The sequence below is a fragment of the Nycticebus coucang genome, chromosome 9 (genome assembly GCF_027406575.1).
Source record: "Nycticebus coucang isolate mNycCou1 chromosome 9, mNycCou1.pri, whole genome shotgun sequence".
Taxonomy (NCBI): Eukaryota; Metazoa; Chordata; class Mammalia; order Primates; family Lorisidae; genus Nycticebus; species Nycticebus coucang.
In genome coordinates this window covers 120,881,099-120,893,753 of record NC_069788.1, presented here as the reverse complement: position 1 = coordinate 120,893,753, position 12,655 = coordinate 120,881,099, and positions in this window count along the sequence as shown.

The following is a 12,655-nucleotide window of genomic DNA, read 5'->3' as shown; positions in this document are numbered from 1 at the left end:
CTTTCCAAAGGAGAGTCCTTCCAGATGTTTTTATGATATTCATGTATATTTGCAAAAAAAGTGAATATAATACCAAGGTATGTATTTTTTTGTAACTGTCTTCATTTTTGTCACTTTAAATCACACACATCTTTTATCAGTAGATAACAATCTCTCCCATCATGGCACATCTCACTGTCAAGGATGGAGTGGGCTTTCCAGAAATGTTGACTGTTTCTGCTTGCTGTAAGTCAACTGGTCAGAGAGGGTCGGCCTCACTGGCAAGAATGGCAGACTTATTCCAGCAGCTGTTGGCATCCAAAGGGCACTATTCTTTCATCCTGTTACCAAACCAGCCAGGTCAGTTTCTTCTCCTATTTCCAAGCAAATTTCCTTTCATTCTCCTCAATCGCCACAGCATCAGGCTTATAGTTTCACTACAGGGTTGGGATGGGGGTGGGGAGACAGGGAATATTGTGACCTAAAAGAAAATACAGCAGAACCTCCACAGATGACCACCTCCCTACATTGACCACCTCCTTAAGCTGACCAAATTTCATAAAATAGACATGGACCACGTGTACACATCAGTCTAGAAGGCCTAGTTCCTTAGGTTGACCACCTCCATATGTTGACCAGTTTGTTACAGTCCCTTGAGTGGTCAACTTACACAGATTCTACTGTATTTCTACCATATTTCTATAAATACAGACCAACTCTTCACACATTTTAATTCCCATTTATTTATTTAAATCAACATGGTTAGTTCTTAAATAGTTCTAGTGATCCTTGAGAGACTTGTTTAAGGTCACATAAGCTACTGGCCCCAACTGGAAGGAAGAGGGTAAGGTAGCTATGCTGTCCTCAGCCAAGACAGGTGGTCCCAGGCACTGCCAATCACACCCAGAGTGGAATGCCAGGAGCACACTGGCAATTGGAAGTGACAGTTGGAATTTGGGAAGCTACATGGCAGCTTTGGTGGCATTTTCTAGGTGGCAACTTGCCCCTAGAAAGACCACCTGAGTGCTCTAGACACCTGAATGTCTGTGTCACAGACCACTGCTCTTTGTTACCCTGACACCCTTGAACTTCCATCTTGGTCAAGTGGTGCATGGCAACTTCAGACTGTGCTAACCCCACAAGGGTCTTAATCCATGAGCTGGGGTTCTCCCACTCACCTGTCTACAAACTGGAATGAGCACGAAGCTTATGAACTTAACACAGAGGGCAGAAACTATGCTGGGCTCAATCAAAAGGCAAGGTTTGGGGTCATGTGACAAGGTTAGTTCTAAGGGCCCTTCACTTGTAAGGTTCTCTTTTTATTCAGGGTAGTAGCACTGTGGTCAAGAGCATGTGCATTTCACATTTCGGTATCAGAGACTTGGACTTGGTCCTTGTTCAGACACCTACTAACTGAGTGATGTTGTGCAAGTTACTAGACCTTCTGCAACCTCAGTTTCTTCATCTCCATGGGGCTGTTGGGAGGTTTCTATGGCGTAATGCAGGGCTTCACACAGCACCTGCACCCAGAAAATGCTGGGTACCATGTATTATTAGCATTATTAAGAAAGTTCTCGTTCTGGGAAAACACATTAAATATTTTCTAGATATAAAGATCTTTCATAATAAAACTGTGACTAAGTAAAATAGAGGGAGATGACACAATGTGAAGGGGAGGACTAGTCAGACGGTTCTTTTTATTTTTTCACTTTATTTAATTGTTATTTTTATTTGGGGGGCTGGAGAACAGAGCCTCAAGCTGTCACCCTGGGTAGAGTGCCATGGTGTCACAGCTCACAGCAACCTCCAACTCCTGGGCTTAAGCGATTCTCTTGCCTCAGCCTCCAAAGTAGCTGGGACTACAGGTGCCTGCCACAACGCCCGGCTATTTTTTGGTTGTAGTTGTCATTTTTGTTTGGCAGGCCTGGGCTAGATTCAAACCCACCAGCTCTGGTGTATGTGGCTGGCACCTTAGCCGCTTGAGCTACAAATGCTGAGCCTATTTTTTCACTTCAATAGACCAGTATGATCCCATTAGTCACAGTTCTTTGAGGGACCTGCTGGAAAAAGTGAAGCCTTATTGAAAAAAAAATGAGAGGGGAAGTTAAGTGACTGCATGAAATAATGAGGCTAATAAACTTGCCACAGATTTCTTCTGCGTCCCAGGTAAGCACCCAGTTAGAGGCACCGTGCTGCCTAATTCTGACCGTGATCTAAGAAATGGGGTTTGAAGTCAGGCACTTACTGTTTCTGGGCTGTATTAATGTAGAGCTAGCATTAATTGAGCACTTACTATTTGTCTGTCATTATGCTATGATCACTATTCATCCGTTCTTAAAACACCTTGTGTCTAAGTATCACTTATGGGCTGAGACACTTGGGTACAGAGAGGTTAATCACCATGTCCATGGTTGCACAGCCATTAAGTGGTGGAATCAGGATTCCAGCAAGGATAAAAGTTTACCAAGTTTATCTTCCTAAATCTCTGCCTCCGTGTGGTGGTAGGGGTGGACCCACATCAATGCAAGAACCAAGTCCTCTCTTGGCACCAGACTCTCAGCCAAACCTCCAACTGGAAAAGATGATCATTCCAACTGACTTTCCCACATTCAGTTAGATTGACAAGAGCCTTTCTTCCCAGAATATTCTCCAAAGACATAATGTGGGACTTATGGTGTGGTTTTGAGGACACTTATAGCTGAGACTGAGCCTAGAAGGGAAGCTCTGTGAGAGCGTAGCAGCAGAAAGCTCAGGACCAGCTGGCAGAAAGCTGTAGCTCCACCAGTGTTCTTAGCCTAGATTTTGGGTGCAAGGAAAAGCAGGAGATACGATCTAAACAGTCTGAATAACTAGAAGTAAGTCATAGCTAAAAGGCCAGCAGGCCAGCAGAGAGGGAGCTATTATAAGGGTGTAGTATCTAGAATCCAGCACCGGGGATTTTATTCCCTGGTAGGTCTCTCACACGCTGGGTTGGCTTTGGCATGTTACTTACCCTCTCTGATCTTCATGCCCTTATCTAAAAGATGGAAGAATAAAAAGAAGGTCAGTGTGAAATTTCATGTAAACCGTGAAGTCCTATGCCCAGGGTATGGTAAATACTTGATATATGTGTGTATTAACTGTGATTCTAAATAAACAATATTCTTTGCAGCATTGCTCCAAAGATGCAATAAACATTCTCAGCTGATTTTTATGGCCTCTGTTGGTGAATTTATTAAACAATTTAGAACTGTTTCTAAATTGCCCTTCTCAATCCTGGGACAATCCCTTTCTACCTGCCTTTCTATTCCTTGTAAGTGATATGTAGATAAAATCATTGTCACAACACTTATTCATTGCTAATGGAACTGATATTTTGGAAACAGTTGGGCAGTTTCTTAAAAAGCAAAACATACACTTACTGTATAACCTAGCAATCCTACTTTTAGGTACTCATCCAAGGTAAATGAAAACTTATATTTACACAAAAACCTGTATGGAAGCATTTACAGCTGTTCTATTTATAACTGTCAATAACTGGAAACAACCCAAACATCCTTCAGCAAGTGAAGGACAAACTGTGGCGCATCCATCAATGGGATGCTACCTGCCGATACAAAGCATGAGCTGCCCATTCATGCAAACGCCTGCATGAATCTCAGATGCACAGCAAAGAAGCCACCCCCAAAAGGCTACATACCGTCTGATGCCACTTCTGTGACATTCCAGAATAGGCAAAACTATGGAAATAGAAAGCAAGTCGATGGTAGTGTTCAGGAGCTGGAGGTGGCAGGAGGGTTTGAGGGGAACGGGGCATGGAAGAATATTAGGGGTTGCTGAAACTAGTGCTGGTTTACATGACTGTATTTGTTCCTCAAAACTGCTAGAATCATACCCTAAATTTTACTTTGTGTAAATTAGGCCTTAATTTTTTTTCCATCTATAATGTTTTTTTAATTAATATTAAATCATAGCTGTGTACATTAATGCAATCATGGGGCACCATATATTGGTTTTATAAACAGTTTGACGCATTTTCATCACACTGGTTAATATAGCCTTCCTGGCATTTTCTTAGTGATTGTGTTAAGACAATTATATTCTACATTTACTAAGTTTCACATGTACCCTTATAAGATGCACTGCAGGTGTAATCCCACCTATCACCCTCCCTCCGCCTATCCTCCCACCTCCCTCCCCTCCCTATGCTTTAATTTTAAAAAACTAAAACTAAATCCTGCTGCATATACGATTTCAATATATCCCTATTTATCAGCTGTAGCAGATTCTCTCTTGTGTGCTGTGGGAGGGTAAGGCTTTGGGAGGGTAAGGCTTGGGGTGGGAAGTGGCAGAGGCTTTGGACACTGGCCCCTTGCCTGGAACTGTTTCCATTCTGACCCGGTGAGGCCCCTGCGGTCACTTCTTCCTCCCATCTTTTCTTCCCCATGAATCTGATGTTTTAAGTCATTGGTTTAAATAACATTGATAATTGATTAATCAATTTGTTAATTAAACGTTTGGTGGTGCATGTCTGAATTCCACAAAGCTTCAGAGAGCCATATTCCTTTCAAGGTCCATAGTTCTGTCACAGGGAGAAGACAAAGGACACCTCTTTGGAGGAACCAAGGGCCCTGGAGGCTGTTCCTCCAAAATAAAAGGAACTTGGAGTTTGCAGACAAATTTTTCTTGCTATCATATGAAAGAAGCAGGATCAAAGCTAGACAATCTGTCACACTTCTCAGTGGTGACTTCTGACAAAGAATCTTTGCTTGGCCAAACTTTAGCGTGGCTCCTAAACCTTCTCCTGGGTTCATCTGTGCACTTCCCCATAAAATCCAGCTTTAGCAAAGAAACCTACTAAGGCAGTTTAGCAAGAACCCCCATCATTGATACCTTACCATCCTCAATTTCTGATCAGGCTCCTTTCTCATCCTCCACCATTCTCAGGGCATAGCTCCTCGTACTGGCTTGTTTTCAGCAAGAATCCCACTGGGGAAGTTTAGCTAGAATCCCTCTTAGAACTGGTATTTCCTCTTAGTAATTCTCCATCCACTGGCCCCCACCCTGCTCCTTGATTATAGATTCCCATCTGCCCATGTTGTATTCAGAGTTGAGCCCAGTTTCTCGGCCTGCTGCCATGATCCTTACACCTACCACAATGATCCTGAATAAAGTCTTTCTCACAGTGATTTCATAAGTGTTGTTGAATAATTTTTCCTTTAACACTTGCAGACTGTCTCTTGGACTTCATTTTGCCTTTTAGTGTCAGAACGGAGACTCTGATTGGATTATTACTTTAAATAAACATTATTGTTCCATTCAATATTCAATATTCCATTAAATATCTGTGATTTTTGTTTGTTCTTTATAATTTGGGCTTTGACTATGGGAAATATAATGCATTCAATTATTATTCTATTGCATTAAAATTTCTCCTAAATCATATAAAATCTATTGTAAAACTAACAGTAGCCAAAGCAATCCATGAAATATCTTCCATCAACTTGTGATGTGTATTAGGAAACCAATCCTGGTGTTAACAAAACATCTTCTGCTGGGCTTTTCTTATAAGAGCTGTGAACAAATGGCTTTGGTGTTCAGATAAATGAGTCAAATTAATTCGAGGACTTAACGCATTGGCTAAACACAGACTTGGCCCTTCACATTAATCTCTCCACCGTGATCCCTGAGTCCTTAGGATTGTTGAAAAACATTTTGAGAATAATTCAGAGCTGGACTGCCCTGCCACCCACACTGTGTGGGAGCAGAATGTAAACAAAGAGCCCTCTTCATTTTCCACCAACCCCAGTACGTGAAGTCAGGTAGGGAAGCTCTTCTTAGCACCCTGGCAAAGGTGAAACTATCTTCATGATGTGTTTCCAGGTACTTCTAGGAATGACTAAAAACTTACCCATGCAGCTTACAAGATATGATGGGACTGAAATAAACAATTGTAAGTCCAGTCCCACAATTTTTATTGCCTTAGTCCATCCAGGCTGCTATAAACAAAATACTATATGCTGGGTACATTATAAACAACAGAAGTTTATTTCTCACGGTTCTGGAGGCTGAGAAGTCCGAGGTCCAGGTGCCAGCAGACTCAGTGTCTGGTGAGGGCCTGTTTCTCATAGATAGCACCTTCTTGCTGCTTGTTCACATGTCAGAAGAGGTGCAGCAAATGTGCTTTGTGAGGCCTATTTCATGAGGGCACTAATCCCATGGATAAAGGCTCCATCCTTATGACCTAATTACCGTCCCAAATGCCCCACCTCCTAATATCTTTGCTTAGGATTTAGTATCAACGTATGAACTTTGGTGGGGACACAAATATTCAGACATTCAGACCATAACATATTGTATACTTACCATGTGCCAGATACCACACTAGATGCCAGGCAATATGACTAGGGAAAAAATGAACAAGGTCCCTAGCCTCATAAAATGTATGGTCTACTGGGGGTAATGGTCAGTAAATAAGCAAACAAACTTTAAATAAAGATAGATGGTAATAATGTGAAAACAGCCTAAATGCCCACCAACCCAGGAATGGATTAACAAGCTGTGGTATATGTATACCATGGAATACTATTCAGCCATTAAAAAAAATGGAGACTTTACATCCTTCGTATTAACCTGAATGGAAGTGGAAGACATTATTCTTAGTAAAGCATCACAAGAATGGAGAAGCATGAATCCTATGTACTCAATTTTGATATGAGGACAATTAATGACAATTAAGGTTATTGGGGGGGAAGCAGAAAGAGGGAAGGAGGGAGATGGGTGGGGCCTTGGTGTGTGTCACACTTTATGGGGGCAAGACATGATTGCAAGAGGGACTTTACCTAACAATTGCAATGAGTGTAACTGGCTTATTGTACCCTCAATGAATCCCCAACAATAAAAAAAAAAAAAAGATAGATGGTAATAAATTCTGCCTACCTTAGACAATGAGATCTCTCAGAGCAGCTAAGAGTGAGCTGGCCACTTCCAAAGCCAGCTTCAGATGGGGGGACAAAGACCCTGACAAGGAGGTGAAGTAAGGAAAGAAAACCAGGGAGACCAGGGGTGGTGATGAGGGTAGGAAAGGTAAGAGCAGAGGTCAGAGGGCCTGGTCAGGAGGAGAAGTCAAGGTGATTGAAGGTTAAGTACACAGATTTACCTTTGTAAACAACCACTCTGGTCGTTTGAGCAGAGAAAGGATTCGAACAGGGGCAAGTATGGCAGCAGAAACCAGGTTTTCATTACCTTAAAAACTTTCTATGAAATGCCTCCCGTGTGCCAGGCTCTTGGACTAAGGCGAGATGGCAGAGAAGGGAGAGAGTAAATAAACTGAGTGTGCACTGCTTTGGAGATGGGACCCACTACTGGTGGGAGCGCAGGGCTCCCTGCTAGGAAAAGGAGAATTTAACCCACAGGTTTTGGTTTTGGATAACTGGGAGGATGGTGGCACCATTCTGGAGGAGACGGAAGACTGGTGGGAGACCAGATGGGGGAGGGGTGGGAGACTCAAGTTACTTTAAAGAGGTAAGTTTGAAAGTCTGAGATGCCTAATCGGCACCTAAGAGGAGATGCCATGTGCAGTGGACAAACGGAGGCTCCCAGGACATCTAAGCTAGAAGGCCCTGAGTGTCAACACTCAGATGACAATGGACATGAACACCTGGGAGAAAGAATTGAGCCCCAAGGACCTCCAGGAAGCATTCATGTAGAAGAAGAGTCAGCAAATCTGGCAGAGATGGGAGTACGTAAAACCACCTAGTGCAAAGACTTGTGTACTTGAATAAGGCCACCCCAAGACACAGCAGGGCCTATTCTTGAGGGGCTTACAATCAGTCCAGCAGGGGAGAGCGACATGCAAACAGCAAGTTACAAAACAGAATAGTAGGTCCCACGAGAAGGAAAGCGCCAGGTGCTACAGGAGCTGTAGAGGGCACCTGATCCATCTTCAGAGAATCTGTGCAGACTTCCTGGAAGAGGAGATGTATAGGCTCCAAAGGACTAGAGGAAATTGGAGATTAGTGGGAGCAGTTTGGAGGAGATAACACTCAAGGCAGAGGGAGCAGCATATGGAAATTCCTTTGGGGGAAAGTCAAGAAATTCTGCATGGCTGGAGCCTGATGGAAGAGTGAGCGGGAGCTGAAAAATGAGACCAGCAAAGGACCAAATCATCAAGGGCCTTGTCTGCCAGTCTGTGGAGTCTAGGCTTATCCTGATGTCATTGGAAGGATTGAAATGTTTAATGGAGTGAAGATATTTCATTCCAGATAGATCACTCTGGCTGCAGGGGGGAAATGGCAGGAGAAGGGTAAGCCTGGAGCCAGCAAAACTCACTAAGAGGCTGCTGCCAGGTGAGAGATAGCAGAGGCTTGACTGGGACTGGACTTCAGTGGGAGTTAAGAACATTCCAAATATGCTGATTGACCAGATGGGGAATTGGCAGGTAAGGGAGAGATGTTGTGGTTTAAGAGGGCCAATAAATAACACCCCAGTCTCCTACCTTGAATTTGGCCTCCCAGATCCAACTGCTCTGGGCCTCAGGCCTAAGCTCTACCAGGCATGTCCATCCTGCAGCCTGCAGGCCTCATGAAGATTATTTGAGGCCTGTTTTGCTTATCTGTGGTGTCTGATACTGCAAAAATTATGCACGATCCTTTTTTTTTCTGCTCATCAACTTCCATTAGTGTTCATGTTTTCAATATGTGTCCCAAGACAACTCTTCTTCTTCCAAGGTGTGTCAGAGAAAAAAAAAAGAGAGAGAGAGAGAGACTGGACATCCCTGCATGGGCCTCTCCACACAGCACCTCTTCCCAGTTCTGATTGCCACTGTCCCCTCTCCTCTGTAGGCCTAGGAGTGGGAATAGATTCTAGACAGTACTGTGCAATCCCTTGCAGTCTCTTTATATCCTTCCCAAAGATTAATGAACAACCTCTTTATTAAGAACTGCCAGCCAGACTCAGTGGCTCATGCCTATAATCCTAGCACTCTCGGAGGCTGAGGTAGGAGGATCACTTGAGCTCAGAAGTTAGAGGCTGCAGTGAGCTATGATGGTGCCACTGTACTCTAGCCCAGGTGACAGAGTGAGACTATGTCTCAAAAATAAATAAATAAATAAACAAGTAAATAAGTAAATAAATAAATACGAACGTCCCAAACTTCCAAATGATCCTAATTTGAGTGTGCCAGCTGGTTCTGGTGGGGACCCTGGTGGTTACACGCCCTCCCCCAAATAAGGAGAAAGCAAGCACAACTGACATGGGGAAAGGATGAGACTGTCTAAGGATTATGGTTTGAAAGTTTGCTGCTTAGGAAAGATATGGACTTACTAAGATAGTGGTAGTCTTTTAATAGCTCTGTTGTTTTGGTCAGAATGATGCTGCTCACTTAAAAAAAGAAAAAAAAATCATTGGAAATCCCACTTCCCAGAGACAAATACTTTTAACAATTTTGATAAATGCCCTTTCTACACATTTCTCTACATACCTATACAAATACACTCAATTTTCTATGAATGGCTCATATTCCAAATGCCGCAGCAAACCCTGCTTTTTGTCACTCATCCACAAGCCTTGAGTTTTGAATTGCCTATGGAATAATCCAAGTAGATATGTTCAGAAATAAATAGCATATAGCAATCCAAAGTTAAAGAGAGAGAGAGAGCTAGCCTTGGGGTCACCATAGCAGAGATGGTCATCAAACCATCAGAAGGTGAAGGCTCCCAGGAGGCCAACGGTGGAAGGAAAAGAGGCAAGTGCTAAGCACCGAGCCCTCGGAGCTTAAATGGTGATGGTGATGGGCAAGGGAAGGAGGAAAGCACGAGAGTTCTTGGCCTTCAGGAAAAAGGAGTGGTCAACAGTGTAGAAGGCCACTATCGGAACACATAAGATGAGAGTTTTGGATTTGGCAATGAAGGAGTAGCTAGTGGTAGAGAAAAGAATGATTTTAGTCGAGTGTTAGTGTTGATGCCCATCCTTGCCATCCTCCTTCCCCCATCAGAGCTTCTCAAATTCTTATGTGCACATGAATTACCGGGGCAAAATGTTAAAGTAGCGTGGGGTCCAAGGTTCTGCATTTCTAACCCGCTACCTGGCATGTGTTTGACACCAGATCATGCTTAAAGTAATAAGGCCAGTCTTGATAAGCTCACATAAGACTTTACCAAAGACAGTCAAGGGTATAAAGATTAAAATGTATTTTTTTTTTTTGGAGACAGAGTGTCATTATGTCACCCTGGGTAGAGTGCTGTAGCATCACAGCTCCCAGCATCCTCAAACTCTTGGGCTTAAGCGATTCTCTTGCCTCAGCCTCCTGAGTAGCTGGGACTAAAGGTGCCCACCAGAACACCTGGCTATTTTTTGGTTACAGTTGTCATTGTTGTTTGGCAGACCCGGGCTGGGCTCAAACCCGCCAGCCTTGGTGTATGTGGCTGGTGCCCTACTCATTGAGCTATGGGCGCCAAGCCCGAGATGAAAATGTATTTGTAGGATCCTAGATTGTTATTCACACCAGAAAAGCACTAAAAGGAAAGCTAAAGGAAACGTGTGTTCTTGTCTACCTCATTCTTTCTTGCATACATGCTTTTGCTCACAAAATCCCTTCACTAGGATTTCAGTTTCTTAAATCACAAACTTATAAGAATTCTCTAGTTATCTTTTTGTCACTATTTCTACTTTAATTGCATTAGGTCCACGAATATGCATTTTAAGATTACAGTGGTTAGGGTACCAGCCACATCCACTGGGGCTGGTGGGTTTGAACCCAGCCTTGGCCTGCTAAACAACAACAACAGCAACAACAACAACAAAGGTGGGCATTGTAGTGGGCATCTATATACCCAGCTACTTGGGAGGCTGAGGTAAGAGAATCACTTAAGCCTGAGAATTCGAGGTTGTTGTGAGCTGTGACGCCAGGGCATTCTACCAAGGGTGACATAGTAAGACTCTGTCTCAAAAAAAAGAAGATTACAGTTCTTTGAAATTTGTTGACATTTCCCTTTATAGCTTAGAACATGGTCAATTTTCATAGATGTTCCATGAGTGCTTAAAAACCACATAATCTACAATTGTTGGGTGAGGTGTTTTGTCTATTAGGTTAAATTTATTAATGAAGTTGACGTGTCTTCATATTCTGACAATTACTAAAAAGATATGTGTTAAAATCTCTAGTCTTTCTATGTGGAAAGCCTTTCCTCCTCATCTCAGCCTACTTGCTCAGGCCTCCATCCAACTGGAGATTCATGGTCTTTGCAGACCCAGCTTGTGCCATGATAGAGTTGACAACCTAAGAAGACATCCCTGACCACTGACACCTCTACTCCCACCTAGCACTCTTATCTCCTTCCTTTGAACTCTTAAGCAGCATTCACTACCTGTACAATTCATTTGACACTTACATAGTTTGTCTTCATTAAAATTGTATGTGTTCATAACTTACTCCTGTCAGGTTTTAGATTCCACATGAGCAAAAATTATTTTTCCTTTGTAACAGCTTTATTGAAATATAATTACTTACATATCATAAAATTCACTTTTAAAAAGTGTGCACTTCAGTGGGACATTACCTCATTTATTTTGGCTTCTCTATAGCAGTGGTTCTCTGTGTTGGGTGCATATTATAATCACCTGAAGGGCTTTAAAAAATACTGCTCTCTGGTTTCCAATCCCAGAAGTTATGGCTTAATTGATTTGTGGTATGGCCTAGGGATGGGAAATTTTTAAAGCCCTCAGGGGGATTTTAACTTATAGCCAGGGGTGCCCTATAGTGCTCTGTACATAGCAGACACCCAACCACTGTTTGTTGTAATCATCATTTAGCCTTAATTTCTAGTATCCAGTGAATTAACTCACCCAAGAGCTGCTGTCTGTGTCTCATAGCCCATCAGCTCCTATAATGGTCTGCTTAAGTCTGTCTACCCAACTTAGTGTGAAAGGAACCCCAGGACACAAAAGGATTTGGAAAAGGTAAGTTCACTTACAAACATGCACAGACTTCAGTAGGCCTGGATCACTGAATAAGAAATACAACAGACAATTAAAGGGAAAAATGTAAGGGAAGGATTGCTATATTTACATGTGTCTCTTCAGCATGGATGATGGTATGTGTCAACAAATTTTGGTGTTCAAAAGTCAAGGATAAAAGGGTTTTAATTCCAGAATCAGTAACTCATGAGAAAAGCTCAAGATTTCCTTCACTTGTGGACTAGATGTAAAAATAATTTGGTTGTTTATCTCAAGGTGAAGAGTCTTTGTTGTTGTTTTTCCTTCCAGGTGGGATTTGGTGCACTCTCAAAAAGTGCCGGTAGGACACGCAGGTTTGCTTGCACAACGTAAGCAGTATGAAGGCAGGGAGCATTCTGGTTTTATATATCAGGGCATCCTCGTGCCATATTTAGGTGTTCAATAAATGTTGGAATGGATGTATTTACACCTCATATCACGGTACATACAAGTATGATTTTAAGTGGACAGAGAGCTGCACAAGTTTCCCTCTTTGATTCTTTTTGCAATCTTAATTATGGTACTCTAAACTGGGACACTCCCTAAACCAACCTCAGAAGGGGCTTTACTTCGGTTGTTGAGGTTCTGTGACTGTACGAACTTCACGTTGAGCAGCTGAGTAGCGAGGATGGTCACTCTCGGAATATAAGATTTTCCAGCAGGGAGCGGCCCCACAACGAGGTCGGTCATCCTGCCTGCCCTG